This window comes from Monodelphis domestica, chromosome 3 (assembly GCF_027887165.1).
Source record: "Monodelphis domestica isolate mMonDom1 chromosome 3, mMonDom1.pri, whole genome shotgun sequence".
NCBI lineage: Eukaryota > Metazoa > Chordata > Mammalia > Didelphimorphia > Didelphidae > Monodelphis > Monodelphis domestica.
Window position 1 is genome coordinate 75741217 of NC_077229.1, and position 18419 is coordinate 75759635.

Sequence of the window (18419 nt, forward strand, 5' to 3'; positions counted from 1 at the left end):
ATATATATTCTGATTTATATATATATATATATATATATATATATATATATATATGGTCTCCCCCACTGGTCAGACTGCCTTAGACATCAACTCAGCCCCTCTGTGACTTCCTTGAGGGCAGGGATCATTTTTTGCTTCTCCTTTTTCTCAGAATCCCTAATACCTGAAGAACAGCAGAGTAAGCTTTACTGCTTGACTCTCATTCCAAGACCTCCAGGTCATTCTCTCAGCTTTCTCATCAACATTAGTACCTAGTTCATTTTCTTCTCTGGGACTTCAACACTGCCAGTGATGATCTCCCAAATAACCGGTTCATTCAACTCTTCAACCCCAACCTCCTTCACCTGGACCATATGCCAACAGCTTACATTTGGGGATTTCTTAACAGAGATAGTGAAGAAGTTTGCCATTTTCTTCTCTAGCTCATTTTACAGATGAGTAAACCAAGGCAAACAAGGTTAAGTGACTTGCCCAGGGTCCCACCGCTAGTGTTTGAGGCCAGATGTGCACTCAAAATCCAGCACTGATTGTGCTGGATTGATACACACATTGTACCACTTAGCAGCCCAAAGTTCTGAAGATCTACTTTCAAGTCCTACCTCTCATGCTTAATAGTTGTGTAGCTCTGAGTCACTTCTCAGTCACCTCCCCACAAAGAGTCCAAGTCATAGATGAGTTATTGATCTGAATCAATGGATGGAATTTCCAAAGCAGGAGTTTCCCCAAACTGATGAAACCACAGATGGAAAATTGTTTAAATTTTATTTAATTTTAATTTAAAATTTATATATGTATAAATACATAGAATTTAAATTTAAAATTTAAAAATATTTTATGTATAAGGTGTGAGGTTATTTTTATATATGTATATAATCTTATATATATAGTGATAATGGTTAGTCCATTTTAATGTTTCAGGAATTATTAGAGGCTATTTAGCATAAATACTTCAGCAATGGGATTCAGAGGACCTGGGTTTAATGCCTCGAGTTTGTCTCCTTTTTCTTGTGCAACTCTGGAAAGTCACTCAACCTCCCTGGGCATTGGTTTTCTCATTTGTAGAATGAGATTGGACTAGAAGACCTACCTTCAAGGCCTCTTCCAGTTCAAAATCTATGCTGAGACCCAGAGAATGCGGGCATATATCAGGAATGACCACTAGGTGTCGCCACCAGCTCTAAATCCATGACCTTGTGATCCTTCCACCCTATTTAGTACAGCCTGTCCTCCCAAGCAGAGAATGTGGGCGCACACACCAAGGCGGGCCACTAGGTGTCGCCACCAGCTCTAAATCCATGACCTTGTGATCCTTCCACCCTATTTAGTACAGCCTGTCCTCCCAAGCAGAGAATGTGGGCGCACACACCAAGGCGGGCCACTAGGTGTCGCCACCAGCTCTAAATCCATGACCTTGTGATCCTTCCACCCTATTTAGTACAGCCTGTCCTCCCAAGCAGAGAATGTGGGCGCACACACCAAGGCGGGCCACTAGGTGTCGCCACCAGCTCTAAATCCATGACCTTGTGATCCTTCCACCCTAGTTAGTACAGCCTGTCCTCCCAAGCAGAGAATGTGGGCGCACACACCAAGGCGGGCCACTAGGTGTCGCCACCAGCTCTAAATCCATGACCTTATGATCCTTCCACCCTAGTTAGTACAGCCTGTCCTTTCAACCACAGAGAACATGGACGCGCACACCAAGGAGGACCACTAGGTGTCGCTACCGCCAGCTTTTCTGTGGCTTGGCCTAGGGAAGGGAAAATGAAGGCGCTGGGTGGGTCTTTCAGCCTGTAGTCCCAGAATACGCCTTCCAAGCCATTTAACAATTACTGTAAGGGCCGGCGGTGTTCCGAGCCTCCATTCAACAAATAACGTCAAGACCGGTGGTGTTCCGAGTCAAGCTCAGTCAGCAAGCCTGCTACATGCCAGGCCTTAGGTAGGAGTTGAGGAACAAATGCGAAAGAGATAGGCCTTGCCTTTCCAGGAGTTTACCTTCTGCCAGAGAGATAAAACACAGGGGAGAAAGCACTGGCTCTATCTGGAGTCAGAGGATCTGGGTTCAAATCCTATCTTGTATACTTGAACACCTGTCACTTTGGGCACTCCTCCTGGTCCTCAGTTTCCTCATCTGCAAAATGAGGTTGCACCGTTTGGTCTTTCAGTTCCTTTCTAGCTGTAGATCTAGAATCCTGTCTTCAAAGATAAATACACAGGAATGGGAAGAGAGGCCTCATTAAAAATGGAGGACGATCTCTTGAAGAAGCCGGTGCTCAGTTGAGCCTCCATGGAAGCTGAGGGTCTTTTAAGAGTTGCTGGTGCCTCCTCCCAACTTGTACTTGATTCCAAGATGGAAGGTAAAGGTTTAAAAGGGGGGGGGGGGGGGAGAGATGAAGAATACATTAATAATGTTGATGAAATTTAAGAGTGTGTCCTGTTGTTCTTCAGAGAGCCAGTCATGAAACTTTTACCAGTATACCCTTGACTTAATTTGTAAATATTTAGGTATACCAGATGTTTCCTTGAAGCTTGTACTTAATTGGGGGGAGGGGGGAGCTGACTGTTAAATGTTCAGGACCAGCATTTGCTGCTTGCAAGTCAGCAGATCACAAATCAGAGTTTGATTTATTGATTCATTGGTTGTTTAGACTTTAAAATGATGGTGGATTCCTAGCTGTGTGACCCTGGGCAAGTCACTTGACCCCCGTTGCCTAACCCTTACCACTCTTCTGCCTTGGAACCAATACAGAGTATTGACAATATTGACTTCAAGATGGAAGGTAAGGGTTAAAAAAAAAAAAGTCATGGAAAATACATGAATAATGTTGACGAAATTTAAAAGTGTGTCCTGTTGTTCTTCGGAGAGCCAGTCATAAAACTTTTACCAGCATACCCTTAACTTAATTTGTAAATATTTAGGTATACTAAATGTTTCCCTGAAAGTAAGTTCCTTGAAGGCAGGGACTGATTGTCTTTGAAAGATATCTGCCACCTCCTGACACTTGGGAGTTTTAATAAATGCTTGTTGATTGATGATTGATTTAAGAGGCAGAGGTAGGGAGAGAGCATTCCAGGTGTGGGTGTAGAGGACAGCCTGTGCAAAGGGACAATCAGTCAATAAACATTTGTTAAGTGCCTGGGGTGGATGCCTGTTGGAGGAGGACTTACCACCTCTGGTAGGGGGCTTGCCCAGTCCTTTTCAGGGCTGCTCATCCAGCTTTGGTGTCCACCTGCACTCAACTCTCACCTGTGGCTCTAAGAAGCTGTGATCTGTACTAATAGACCATCTTGACATATGGGCCAAAGGGCAAAACTAGGTTGAGTGGAACCAATGGGTCTCAAGCCAGTTGGTGAGGTGAGGGATTTTCTACCCCAGGCATGTGAAGACTTCCCACAACAGAAGGGACTGTGGCAACTGTTTTTTCCAAGGCAATGAGAGCAACTGAAGCAGGCGCTGTGGAGTGCTTGAAGCTTGGCAGCCACTGAAGAAGCCTAAGGTCATCCATTTCATCCTGGGCCATCACCAGCCATTCTGACTTTTGTCTTATCAAGAACTTTGATGACTCTGGAAGAGAGAGAAAGACTGCTGACATTATACAACTCTGCCTCACTTAATCTAGTTCATGCATGAGTCAAGACATCACCTTGTGACGTCACTGGTCCACTTTGAAAACAAAGGACCAACAAGTGTCTACTATGTACCTGGCACTGTGCTAAAAACTGGATTATCCTACCCTTGAGGAGTGTACAACCAAATGGAGCAGAGAGGGGGCAACGGGATGTTGTGTAGGGGGATAGCAGGTGGGTGTGTCTGACTGAAGTTCAGAGTATGTGAGAAAGTGTATGTATTCAATCTGGGAAGATAATGGAGACCAGACTATCAAATCAAGTCAATAAGCATGTAGTAAGTGTCTACTATTTGCTAAGCAGGGAAGAGAAAAGGAAAGGTAAATGGGTGAGGCAGTCTTGGCAGCTAGGTGGTTCAGTGGATAAGAGAGCCATGCCTGGAGATGGAAAGTCCATCCTAGGTTCAAATTTAGCCTCAGATGCCTCCTAACTCTGTGATCCTGGACAAGAACCCCCATTGCCTAGGCCATACCCTTAGAAACCATACACAGTATTGATTCTAAGATGAAGGAAGGAAGGAAGGAAGGAAGGAAGGAAGGAAGGAAGGAAGGAAGGAAGGAAGGAAGGAAGGAAGGAAGGAAGGAAGGAAGGAAGGAAGGAAGGAAGGAAGGAAGGAAGGAAGGAAGGAAGGAAGGAAGGAAGGAAGGAAGGAAGGAAGGAAGGAAGGAAGGAAGGAAGGAAGGAAGGAAGGAAGGAAGGAAGGAAGGAAGGAAGGAAGGAAGGAAGGAAAGTTTGCATTTTATCCTGAGGGGCAATAGGGAATCACTAAAGATTCTTGAGCAAGAGCATGGTCAGACCTGGAGTGCCAGAGGGGTAAGTGGTGACAAAATAAAAGAAGCTCACAAACACATGCAATATGGAGTAGAAGAGAATGAGGTCCAAGTGCCTCACAGTTATCACACAACTGTTAGAATAATACTCTGTGATAGGAGCAACCTCACCATAAACCTAAATGGAAGTCATTAATTAGGAGCCTCTCTCTCCCTTTCCTTTCCCCAACTGTCCCTGATGGGTTCAAGTCACCAGGCCCAAATTAACTCCATTCCAGGATAGCCAAAGTAATGGTAGATAAGGCTGATGAGACACTGATGGTGATATTAGAAAGATTTTGGAGAAAAGAGAGCACTAAGGAGTTTATAGGCCAGTGAGCTTGACTTTGGCTTCAGGCAAAATTCTAAGAGGTATTATTAAAAGGATGGTTAGTGAAAGTGTTAAAAAGGAAACAGTGGTCACCGAGAAGCAGAACAACTCAAAAATAGGTCAACTCAAACTAAGATTTGTGTTTATTTTGTCCTCCTTTTCTGACAGCTAGATAGCATACTGGATAGAGAGCCAGGTCTACAGATGTGAGGTCCAGGGTTCAAATCTAGCCTCAGAAACTTCCTTACTATGTGACTATTGGGCAAATCGTTTAACCCCTTTTCTGTCTTAGAATTGCTACTTAGTATGGATTCTAAGACAGAAGGTAAGGGTTTTTTTGTTTGTTTGTTTTTAATGGGGGATAAGTGGAATAATTTATCTAGAATTTGGCAAAAAGCTTTGACAAAGTATCTCCTTATGAAAAAGAAGGAGAGATGAGGAATGGATGATAATAGAATTAGAGAGATTCAGATCTGATTACATGTATAGACCTCAAGTTGTTAGTGGTAAATGGTTTGACCATTTCCCAGTTGATAAATGGGCAAGGGACATGAATAGGCAGTTTTCAGATAAATAAATCAAAACTATTAATAAACACATGAAAAAGTGGTTTAAATCTCTTATAATCTGAGAAATGCAAATCAAAACAATTCTGAGGTATCACCTCACACCTAGCAGATTGGCTAACATGACAGCAAAGGAAAGTAATGAATGCTGGAGGGGATGTGGCAAAGTAGGGAAATTAATACATTGCTGGTGGAGTTGTGAATTGATCCAACCATTCTGGAGGGCAATTTGGAACTATGGCCAAAGGGTGATAAAAGACTGTCTGGCCTTTGATCCAGTCATAGCACTGCTGGGTTTGTACCCCAAAGAGATAAGAGGGAAAAAGACTTGTACAAGAATATTCATAGCTGCGCTCTTTGTGGTGGCAAAAAAAAAAAAATTGGAAAATGAGGGAATGCCCTCTGATTGGGGAATGGCTGAACAAATTGTGGTATCTGTTGGTGATAGAATACTATTGTGCTCAAAGGAATAATGAACTGGAGAAATTCCATGTGAACTGGAATGACCTCCAGGAATTGATGCAGAGTGAAAGAAGCAGAACCAGGAGAACATTGTACACAGAGACGGATATGCACTGTGGCACAATCGAACTTGATGGACTTCTCTACTGCAATGATCCAGGACAATTCAGAGGGGCTTAAGAGAAAGAACACTATCCACATCCAGAGAAAGAACTGTGGGAACAGAAACACATAAGAAAAACAACTGCTTGATCACATGGGTCAATGGGGATATGATTGAGGATGTAGACTTTAAATGATCACCCTGGTACAAATATTAATAATGTGGAAATAGGTCTTGATCAATGATACATGTAAAACCCAGTAGAACTGCATGTTGGCTACAGGAGGGAGGATGGAGGAGGGAAGGGAAAGAACATAGATCAAGTAACTATGAAAATATATTCTTAATTAATTAATTAAATCCTGATAACTAAATAAATAAATGGCTTGAGGTCAGCCTTGAGTTCAACCTTGGGGAGTGCTCCAGAGAATCGATACTCAGATCAGAGCTCTCCAAGATGTGTTATCAATAACTTGGATAAATCTAGCTGCCCATGAACTCAATGACTTTCACTCTCAAATCCTCCCTTCTTCCTACCTCCCCCCAATTCATCCAAGCTCACACCTGAGTCATCCTTGACTCCTATTCTCTCTCACTCCTGTGAAGATTAAATTGTAATCCCTTGATTGTAACAATGAAGGTATTATAGCTCTTCCTTTATTGGGAAGACTGAATTGTAATCCCCAACCTATTTTTAGATTTTAATCCCCAAAAGTGTTAACTCAGTATTTGAAGTAGATCTACCCATTTTTATCTACAAAAAAGTAATTAACTACTAAAGGTATGAACTAACTACAAAAGGTGTGATATAACCAAAAAAGGTATAATCTAACCAAAAAAGGTGTGAAATAAAGAGTGAGCAGTCCTGGAGAGGGTGTCTGCTGTGATTGGTAGATGTAAATTTTTTTTTTTAAAACCCTTACCTTCCATCTTGGAGTCAATACTGTGTATTGGCTCCAAGGCAGAAGAGTGGTAAGGGCTAGGCAATGGGGGTCAAGTGACTTGCCCAGGGTCACACAGCTAGGAAGTGGCTGAAGCCAGATTTGAACCTAGGACCTCCCGTCTCTAGGACTGGCTCTTAATTAGATGTAAAATTTAGGGGAGGTGACACAAGAGAAAAAGATTTTAAATAGAGGAAACAGAGGCACACAAGAGATCTAGATGGAGATAGATTGAAGAACTCTGACTGGGAGTTGGACAGGAGGATCAGTCTCTGGAGCTTGAAGAGACTGGAAGAGTCACTTGGAGTTGGACTGGAAGACAGACACTTGAAGAGAGATTGGAAGACAGAATCCCGGACTTGGCTGTGGAACTGGACCCCTGAAGGAACTTGTGCAGGAGACCTCAGACTGCTTTCCTTTTTGATGGTCACTGAGGTGAGTGAAAGGCTGACATAGTTTCCTTGTCCTTTATGGAGGTGTGAACCTCCAAAAAAAGACCATCGTCTAGAGACTCTTTTCCCTGATTAGGGCCTTAGAATTTGTACCTGGTTCAGAGGAAGCCGGAGTTCGTTCTCTCTCTCTCTCTCTCTCTCTCTCTCACACACACACACACACACACATACATATTCCTTAATATCTTCCCTCTATTCTAAATAAACTACCATAAATTCAAATTTTATTTTAGTAATTCATTTTGGGATTTAGAAATCAAATCCCTGGTGACCATCAATTTAAATATTCAGATGCATAAAAATTTAACAATAATTTGGCGACCACAAATAATAAATTTAATACTCCCCATATTGAATCTGTTGCCAAATCCTAGGATTTTACCTTCAAAATATCTCATAATGTCCTCTGACAGTTACTAATCTCATACAGGCTCTCATTTCCCTTTACCTGGACCATTGCAAGACGATTGGTGAGTCTCCCTGCCACAAGTCATTCTCTTTTCTAGTCCTTAGTCCATCCTCTGCTCAGCTTCCAAAGTGATCTTCCATAAAGCATAACATAAACTTCCGTGGCTATGATTGGGGATGTAGACTCTAAATGGTCAAATATTAATATAGAAATACGTTTTGATCAATGACACATGTAAAACCCAGTGGAATTGCTCATTGGCTATGGGAGCGGGGTGGGAGGAGGGGAGGGAAAGAACATGATTCATGTAACCATGGAAAAAATATTCTAAAATAAATAAAAAAACTTAAATTCTTAAAATAAATAAATTAACTCTAGTGTCTCTCTATTGTCTCCAGGATCAAATATAAAAATCTTGCAACTTGGCATTCAAAGCCCTTCATATGCCTGATCTCTTCCTACCTTATACCTCCACTCCTGCAATTACTCTTCAATCCACTGACTTTGCCCTCTTTGCTGTTCCTCCAACGAGACCCTCCATGTTCTAACTCCAGGCATTTTTTCTGCCCCATGCCTGGAATTCTGTCCCTCCTTTTTCTCTGCCTCCCAATTTCCCCAGCTTCCCATAAATCCCAGCTAAAATCTCACCTTCTAATTGAACAAGCCATCAAATAACTCCCTAAAAAAGATTCCCAGGGCCAGATGGATTCACAAATGAATTCTATCAAACATTCAAAGAACAACTAATCCCAATATTATACAAACTATTTGACAGAATAAGCAAAGAGGGAGTTAATCCTTTATGACACAAATATGGTACTGATTCTAAAGCCAGGCAGGTCAAAAACAGAGAAAGAAAACTACAGAACAATCTCCCTAATGAACATAGATGCAAAAATCTTAAATAGAATACTAGCAAAAAGACTCCAGCAAGTGATCACGAGGGTTATTCATTATGATTAGGTGGGATTTATACCAGTAATGCAAGGATGGTTCAATATTAGGAAACTATCCACATAATTGACCATATCAACAAGAAAACCAACAAAAAACACATGATTATCTCAATAGATGCAGAAAAAGCCTTCGACAAAATACAACACTCATTCTTATTGAAAACACTAGAAAGCATAGGAATAGAAGGGCCTTTCCTAAAAACAATAAGCAGTATATATCTAAATCCATCAGCAAGCATTATCTGCAATGGGGATAAATTAAGAATCATTCCCAATAAGATCAGGAGTGAAACAAGGATGCCCATTATCACCTTTATTATTTAACATTGTATTAGAAACACCAGCAGTAGCAATTAGAGAAGAAAAAGAAATTGAAGGTATTAAAATAGGCAATGAAAAGACCAAACTATCACTCTTTGCAGATGATATGATGGTCTACTTAAAGAATCCTAGAGAATCAACTAAAAAGCTAGTGGAAAGAATCAACAACTTTAGCAAAGTTGCAGGATACAAATAAACCCACATAAGTCATCAGCATTTCTATACATTTCCAACACAACTCAGCATCAAGAGTTAGAAAGAGAAATGCCATTTAAAATCACCCTAGGCAATATAAAATACTTAGGAATCCATTTGCCAAGACAAACACAGAAATTATATGAACACAACTACAAAACACTTTCCACACAATTAAAACTAGATCTAAATAATTGGAAAAGCATTAATTGCTCATGGGTAGAACGAGCTAACATAATAAAAATGACAATCCTACCCAAACTTACTTATTTAGTGCCATAACCATTGAACTACCAAGAAACTTTTTTACTGAATTAGAAAAAAACATAACAAAGTTCATTTGGAAAAACAAAAGAGCAAGGATATCCAGGGAAATCGTGGAAAAAAAATGCAAAGGAAGGTGGCCTAGCAGTACCAGATCTCAAACTATACTATAAAGCAGTGGTCATCAAAACAATATGGTACTGACTAAGAGACAGAAAGGAGGATCAGTGGAATAGACTTGGGGTAAGTGACCTCAGCAAAACAGTCTATGATAAATCAAAAGATCCCAGCTTTTGGGAGAAAAATCCACTATTTGACAAAAACTGCTGGGAAAATTGGAAAACAATATGGGAGAGAATGGGTTTGTATCAACATCTTACACCCTACACAAGATAAACTCAGAATGGGTGAATGACTTGAATATAAAGAAGGAAACTATAAGTAAATTAGGTGAACACAGAATAGCATATCTGTCAGATCTTTGGGAAAGAAAAGATTTTAAGACCAAGCAAGAGTTAGAAAAAATTACAAAATGCAAAATAAATAATTTTGATTACATTAAATTAAAAAGTTTTGTACAAACAAAACCAGTGCAACCAAAATTAGAAGGGAAGCAACAAATTGGGGGGGGGGGGAATCTTCATAACAAAAACATGTGACAAAGGTCTAATTACTCAAATTTATGAGCTAAATCAATTGTATAAAAAATCAAGCCATTCCCCAACAGATAAATGGGCAAGGGACATGAATAAACAATTTTCAGATAAATAAATCAAAACTATTAATAAGCACATGAAAAAGTGTTTTAAATCTCTTATAATCAGAGAAATTCAAATCAAAGCAACTCTGAGGTACCACCTCACACCTAGCAGATTGGCTAACATGACAGCAAAGGAAAATAATAAATGTTGGAGGGGATGTGGCAAAATTGAGACACTAATGCATTGCTAGTGGAGTTGTGAATTGATCCAACCATTCTGGAGGGCAATTTGGAACTATGTCCAAAGGGTGCTAAAAAATTGTCTGCCCTTTGATCCAGCCATACCACTGCTGGGTTTATACCCCAAAGAGATAATAAGGAAAAAGACTTGTACAAGAATATTCATAGCTGCGCTCTTTGTGGTGGCAAAAAATTGGAAAATGAGGGGATGCCCTTCAACTAGGGAATGGCTGAACAAATTGTGGTATCTGTTGGTGATGGAATACTATTGTGCTCAAAGGAATAATGAACTGGAGGGATTCCATGTGAACTGAAAGTACCTCCAGGAATTGATGCAGAGTGAAAGGAGCAGAACTAGGAGAAAACTGTACACAGAGACTGATACACTGTGGTACAATCGAATGTAATGGACTTCTCTACCAGCAGCAATGCAATGATCCAGGACAATTCTGAGGGACTTATGAGAAAGAATGCTATCCACATCCAGAGAAAGAACTGTGGGAGCAGAAACACAGAAGATAAACAACTGCTTGATCACATGGATTGATGGGGATATGATTGGGGATGTAGAGTCTGAATGATCACCTTGGTGCAAATATCAATAATATGGAAATAGGTCTTGATCAATGACACATGTTAAATTGTGTGTAGCCTATGGGAGGGGGGTGAGGGAGAGGAGGGAAAGAACATGACTTGTAACCAAGGAAAAATATTCTAAATTGTCAAATAAAATTTTAAAAAATAAAATGAAATAAAATAAAATCCCACCTTCTATGAGAAATCCTTGCCCATCTCCCTTAATATTAGTGTCTTCCCAATCTGGACTATCTCTAATTTGTCCTCTCTATAGCTTGTTTGCACATGGCAGTTTATGTGTGGGCTCTTCCATTATATTGGGATCTTCTGGAGAGCAGAGACTGTCTTTTGTCAAGCTTTGTATCTTCAGTACTGAGCATGTGGTAGATGAGTAATAAATGTTTATTCATTTAAGTTTTTAAAAATCCATTTCACAAATACAAGAGTAGTTTTCTTTATTTATTAGCACCCCTACCTTCTGTTGTAGAATCCGTTAGCGTATACTAAATATGAATTCTAGGGTAGAAAAGCTGTAGGGACTAGGCAATTAGGATTAAGTGACTCGCCCAGGACTACATAGTATCTTCTGTTTCCAGATCTGGCTCTCAATCCAGAGCCATCTCGATGCCCCCTTTACAACTGAGTCTTAGAAGTCCTTGGTTTCCTTCAGTATTCCTCTTCTTCAAGAGACTTTGCTAGGTTACTAACTGGGGGTAACCTTCTAAGATTCTCTTTTAGTTATTATTTGAACTCAGGTCCTCCCAACCCTGTGCCACCTGGCTGCCCTTTCATTTTACAAAAGAGGAAACTGAAACAGAGAGGGTAAGTGGTTTGCCTCATGTCTCTCAGCTAGTAAGTATCTAAAGTTAAATTTGAACTCAGGTCTTCCTGAATCCAGGCCAGTCCCTCTTTGCCTCTGGGCCATCTAGCTGTCTCTTGTGAAGGGGCTTCAAAAGTCAAAAGGACCATGCATTTTTTCCTAAAGACAAGAGGAAACCATTGAGTTCATCAAACCTGTGTTTCTAAGAATATCCATTCAGGCTGTGTGTAGAATGGATTGGAAAGAGGAAAGATTGGATTCAGGGAAGCCAGTGGAGAGGCTGTTCTGACAATACAGGGAAGGGGGATAAGGTTTGACCTCCACTAGTAATTGTATGGATGTGAGAAGTGGGTGACTCAGCATGAGAGAGCTCCAGGAGGTAGAAGCCACAAAATTTGGTAACCAATTGAATGTAAGGGGGTGAAGCACAGGGCAAGGCCAGTGACAGCTCTGAGAATGGGAACTTGGCCAAAAGGAAGGATGGTGGCCCCCTCAACTGAAATAAGGAGAGAGAGAGAGAGAGAGAGAGAGAGAGAGAGAGAGAGAGAGAGAGAGAGAGAGAGAGAGAGAGAGAGAGAGAGAGAGAGAGAGAGAGAGAGAGAGAGAGAGAGAGAGAGAGAGAGAGAGAGGAGAGAGAAGGAGGAGAGAGAGGGGAGAGGAGAGAGAGAGTGAGAGAGAGAGAGAGAGAGGAGAGAGAGAGAGAGAGAGAGAGAGAGAGATGAGAGAGAGAGAGAGAGAGAGAAGAGAGAGAGAGAGAGAGAGAGAAGAGAGAGAGAGATGAGAGAGGGAGAGAGAGAGAGAGAGGAGAGAGAGAGAGAGAGAGAGAGAGAAGGCTGGGGGTTGGGGGAACGAGTCATGACTATTTCTATTTGGCTATTCCTCAGGGGGAGAAATGATCTGGATTGAGATTCAGGCTGTCCCAAAAGTCTTCGTGTGTGGTTGAAAGACTTCAGATCTTTTTTCTTCAATAACTTTAAACTCCTGTAAGTGAAGAATATACTAAGGTGGCCCTCCAAACCCACACATGATCTTGGACTACAGTAAGAGATTTTCTATCCAGCCATAATTCAGTTCCTGGCACACAGGAGGTACGGAAGAGAAAGCCTTTTTGGTTGAGTGACGAGGGAGATCCTAGTCCTACTCTCCCTTCCCCCTGTTCAGGCTCCTCTTCAGCTCTGGGTGCCCCATTTTCTGAAGGACGTGGATCAGTCTTGTTGGAATTCCAGTAACACACCAAATAAATATGGGGAAGAAGTCAAGTTTGGACGGTGCCCACTTTAACGGACTTCCTAAGCAGGAAAGGACAAAGGACAGATTGGGTAGGTAAGGCAGAGGACACCCCCTAAAGAAAATAATGGCTGAGGGATGGTCTCTGACCAGTTTTCCAAGGATAGATGAGTTAAAGGACTTTTCATAAAAGTGGGGATTTGACAGGGGCACAAGTCCCAAGGAGGGTAACCAGGATGGGAAAAAGGCTTGAAGGCCAATGAAGGAGGAAATGGGGCTTCAAGGAGCTCCCCTTCTATTGGAGGGGAAACAATAATATGTAAGCAGAAGAGTTAATACAAAATGGAGACGAAATGGTTAAAGAGCCCGGAGGACCCTAACCCTGGAAGCTCTTGCCTCCCCGTGATGAGGCGCCCCTTCGCCCGGCTTCCTTTGCTTAGTCTTTGACGACGGACACAGAATCTGTTACTCCAGCCAAGTGTCTGTCACCACCAAGAATTGGCGAAAGGCAGTGTGGGTGGACTGGTGGGTGGGGCTCCGGGTTCCCAGTTGGAGGAAGCGAGGTAAAAACAACAACAACCAAAAAACCCCCACCAACAACCCCACTGTGTGAGCTTGCGTGCCTGCAAATCTCCCTCCAGGCTTCATTTTCTCTCTTGTAAGAAAGGTTTGGGGTTAGATAACTTCGAAGGTCCCTTCTGCACCCAGCCTGGGCCACCACGGTGAGGGATGGAGGAAATGGCAGAAGAGAAACGGAACACCAGGGAGCGACTAAAAAACCCTGAAACAGTTAATAAAAGTTGACATTTATAGAGCATCTTAAGGTTTGCTTTAAACCACTGTGTGCACTGAAATGCTTGTTGATTGATTAATTGTTTTAAGGCTTATCTTATCCTATTTGATCCTTAGGACAGCCTTTCCAGGAGTTATTTATTATATGCTGTCCCAAAAGTCTTAGTGCGGTTTAAAAAACCCCCAAAACCAATCTGGCCTCAGACACTTCCCAATTGTGTGACCCTGGACAAGTCACTTAACCCCCATTGCCTAGCCCTCACCCCTCTTCTGCCTTGGAACACAGTACTGATTCTAAGACAGGTAAGGGTTTTTGAGAAATCCAAACAAAAAACAACCTTTACCTTCTGTCTTAGTATCAGTTCTAAGGTAGAAGAAGGGCGAGGACTAGGCAATTGGGGTTAGTTAAGTTTTACCCAGGGTCACACCTCTAGGAAGTGTCTGAATCCAGGCCTTCCTGACTCCAGGTCTGGTGCTCTATGCACTGGGCCACTTAGTGCCCTTTTAAGCTATTAAAGCTACTGACTTTGGAAACACCCTGAATTATCCCCATTTTACAGATGAGGAAACCGACTTGTCCAAGGTCATATAGTAAAAGGTCCAAAGAGGGATCTGAATCTAGCTCTTTTCCCCCGACTTCAAGTCCAGCACTCTATCCACTAGGCCAGAATCTTAGAATTTTAAGAATTCGAAAGGAGCTCAGGGGCCATCCTTGAACAAAAATCCCCACAAATAATAGCTAATATTTATATGGTGATTTGAGGTTTAAAAGCACTTTCCAAATGTTATCTCATTTGATCTCTGGAACAGTTTTAAGAGGGTGTTATTATTCCCATTTTGTGGGTGAGGAAACTGAAGAAAGGGAAGTAGAGAAAAGGGAATAAGCATTCATATATATATATATATATATATATATATATATATATATGTGTGTGTATGTATATATATGCATACCCTCCCATATATATATATATATATATATATATATATACACACACTATATATATATATATCACCTACTATATGCCAGGCACTGAACTAAGCACCTTCCAAATATTATCTCATTTGATCCTCACAGTTGCCTTGCAAGGTAGGTGCTATTATTATCATCTTCATTTTACAGATGAAAAAATGGAGGCAGAGAGAGGTTAAGTAACTTGACCGGGGGCACAAAGCTAATATGACTGCATTTGAACTCAGGTCTTCTTGATTCTCGGTCCAATGCTTAGTCCATTGTGACACCTATAACCTTCTGTCCACTTCTCCAAGCCAGGCAAGTAGCCAGACAGCCTCCACTTAAAGACCCACCTACAGGGGATTCTGGGGGAAGAGCATTCCATTTCTTGACATCTTTGTTAGGAAACTCTCCCTGACAACAAGGCTAAATTTGCCCTTTTTTGCAACACCTACCAATAACTTCTGGTTGCCCCTACTGGGCCAAACAGAGGAAGTCCAGTCCTTCTCTTCAACCTATCCTCATTTGGCATAGACAGATTTATTCTCCGTCTCCATTTCCCTCTTCTGAATATTCTCACCGTTTCTCAAAAGTGGCTTTCAAGTAAGAGATCCTGTTTTCACAGATAATTCTCCTAACCTCTCTGGGCTATCAGTTTCCTCCTGTAAAATAAGAGATTTGAACTATAGGATTTCTCTCTTCTGGTTACTGTTTGAAAGAAAACACGAAAAATCAAATAATGTGAATTTTTTTTTAAACCCTTACCTTCCATCTTGGAGTCAATACTGTGTATTGTTTTCAAGGCAGAAGAGTGGTCAGGGCTAGGCAATGGGGGTCAAGTGACTTGTCCAGGCACACAGCCAGGAAGTGTCCCAGGCCAAATTTGAACCCAGGACCTCCCATCCCTGGGACTGAATCCCAATCCACTGAGCCACCCAGCTGCCTGCTAAATTTTTTAATGACAACAATTACTTTGCCTACAATACTATAAAATGACCAAACAAAACTTTGAATGTCTACAAAACAAAAAGAGAACATAGCCAAATAGTTTCTGTTATTATTTGGTTGTCAGCTTTTTGTTTTAGTTTTTGTCTAGACATTTGATTTTTATTTGGTCTAAGGAAGTTGCCTCACCAATAGAGCTCAGCGACCCATCAATGGAGCACCTACTATGTGCTGGGCACTACAAATAAAAGTAAAAAATAAAATCAAGGGATTTAAAAAATAAATGTCAAACTTCTCCCCTGTTAGGCAGATGACCCCCTTCTCTACTCACGGCTTGGTTTGTCCTTGGATCACAGACACAATCTGTTCTCTGAGCCTTTCCTGCCTAGTAGGACTTGTCAGAAACTGACACAACCTTCAATAGCTTCAATAAGATTTTTTTTTACTAGAGATTTGAGAGATGAAGGTGAGGAAGGATCACTGGTTGGTAAGTCTGGAATTAGAAAGGGCTTTAGAGACCATTTAGTTCACTTTCTATATTTGCAGATAAGGAAACTGAGGTAGAGAGATTCAGTAGCTTCCAAAAGGTCACACAACTAGTAGCTGAGACAGGGTTATTCATTTCAAGACAAAATGACTCTAGTTTGATGAATGTGATGAATACTACTGTGCTAGAAAAATGATGAAAGGGGTGCGGGATGGGGGCTAGGGCTAGGGGCTCTGTGTATAGAGAGCCAGGCCTAGAGATAGGAGGACCTTGGTTTCAAATCTAGCCTTAGACACTTCTTAGCTGTGTGACCCTGGGCAAGTCACTTAACCCCAATTGCCTAGTCCTTTCAATTCTTCTGCCTTAGATTCTAAGACAAAAGGTAAAGACTTAAAATAAAAAATAAAAAAAAAGAAATTGGAAGAGGGTTAGTTTCAGAGAAATTAGTGAAGTTTTAGATGAACTGATATGGAGGGAAAGTGAACAGAACCCAGAGAACAATTTCTAAAACTTTAATAACTTTGTCAAAAAGGAACAGCTCTGAAAGTCTAAAAGCTCTGCTTAATGCAGTGGCCCACCACCATCCCAGAGGACTGATCATGAAATATGCTGTTCCCTTCCAAGACAGGGAGGTGAGGGACTCTGGGTGCAGAATGAGATATGCATTTTGATATTGCTGAAGTAAGAATTTGTTTTGCTCGACTCTGAAATGGATTGTGGTTGTTTTTTTTTTTAAACCCTTACCTTCCATCTTAAAATCAACTATATATATATATACACATATGTTCCAAGACAGAAGTGTGGTAAGGGCTAGGCAATGGGGGTGAAGTGACTGGCCCAGGGTCACACAGCTAGGAACTGAGGCCAGATTTGAACACAGTTATCTCCCATCTCTAAGCCTGACTCTCCATCCACTGGGCTACCCAGCTGTCCCGAGGGTGTTCTTTTTCCACTGGGATGGGAAGGCAGGAGGAAGAGAAAAATGCTTGTGAATTGAGGAGGGGGATAATCTATAGTTTGGAATCAGTTTTCAATGGGATTGTGCTCATCACTGTTTGCTTTCTGGTTGCTGTTCGTTGAGATGTGTTACTGAGCTTTTGATGCAATCATTTTCCTGAAGGAAGGTTCTTTTCTTCCTGGAATGTATTCCTTCCTCATCCTGTCTCTTGGATTCTTCTTTTTCCTTCAAGACTCCGTCCAGGTGCCACCTGCTGCCTAGCCTTCCCTGACTTTCTCCCTGCCACCCCCAGCCCCACAGCATTCTCTTCCTCCTTGAACGTTTTGTCTGATCCTTCCTTGGCCCACTTAAGTAATAGAGAACATTAATGTGATGCTTTAAGATATGCAAAGCACTTTGCATAGATCATCTCATTTGAGATCATCTCAAGTCTCATTAAATTTAATTCAACAAATTTTTTTTTTATCCTCACCTTCCATCTTAGAATCCATACTGGGTATTGGTTCCAAGGCAGAGTGGTCAGGGCTAGTCAATGGGGGTCAAGTGACTTGCCCAGGGTCACACAGCTAGGAAGTGTCTGAGGCCAGATTTGAACCCAGGACCTCCCATCTCTAGGCCTGGCTCTCCATCCACTGAGTTACCCAGCTGCACCCTCAACATTTTGGAATCAGGGAAAATCCCCCCAAAACCAAACCAAACCAAGCCAAAAAACCACCAAAGGGTCCCTCCTTCAGGGAACTTACATTCTCCAAGGGATGTGGCCCCACACAGGCAGTCAAGGTAATCTGAAGAGGGAGAGGGCACACTCATTAGTGCCCATTCCCAATGGGGCTCCTGCTTGGCCTCCGTGACCTGCTGGTGTTCTTCCTTCCCTCGTCCTCCGAGGGCACTTCAGGGCTTGCTACTGGGGGTTCCTAAGAGAAACGCTAAGCAAGCTGTGGTGGGTGGAGAGAATTTCTGCCTGAGGCTTAGGCCAGCATCACTGGTCAGAGCGGGGTGAGCTCAGGGTCTCCCAAGAATGGGAGCCATCCCAAAGTGGCCGGCCCTGGCCGGGTGGGCCTCATGCCACAGCTCCTCTTGGTCCTGCCATTACCATCTCGCTGGACCCAATCATTTTACAGAGGGGCCTCTACAAGTCACGTGGGCCGCTTCCAGGATCGGCCTGGGGCGCCCATGGCAGTGGCCTGTGGTTAAAAGGGAGGCACAGCTCAGCTCAGCCCATTGCCCAGGTCGGGGCGGTGAGGCCCCAGGATTCCTCGGCCCTGCCCCCTCCCTTGTGGGAGAAA

General features: G+C 42.1%; 1 long non-coding RNA gene across 1 annotated transcript; it reads right to left on the minus strand.

Moving 5' to 3' along the window:
• On the minus strand, nt 1-18324 carry LOC130458255 (uncharacterized). Its single transcript, XR_008917362.1, has 2 exons — nt 17877-18324; nt 1-3562 (listed from the first exon to the last, which is right to left on the minus strand). It is a non-coding gene; the product is annotated as an uncharacterized LOC130458255 (long non-coding RNA).
• Nucleotides 18325-18419: the final 95 nt, after the last annotated feature.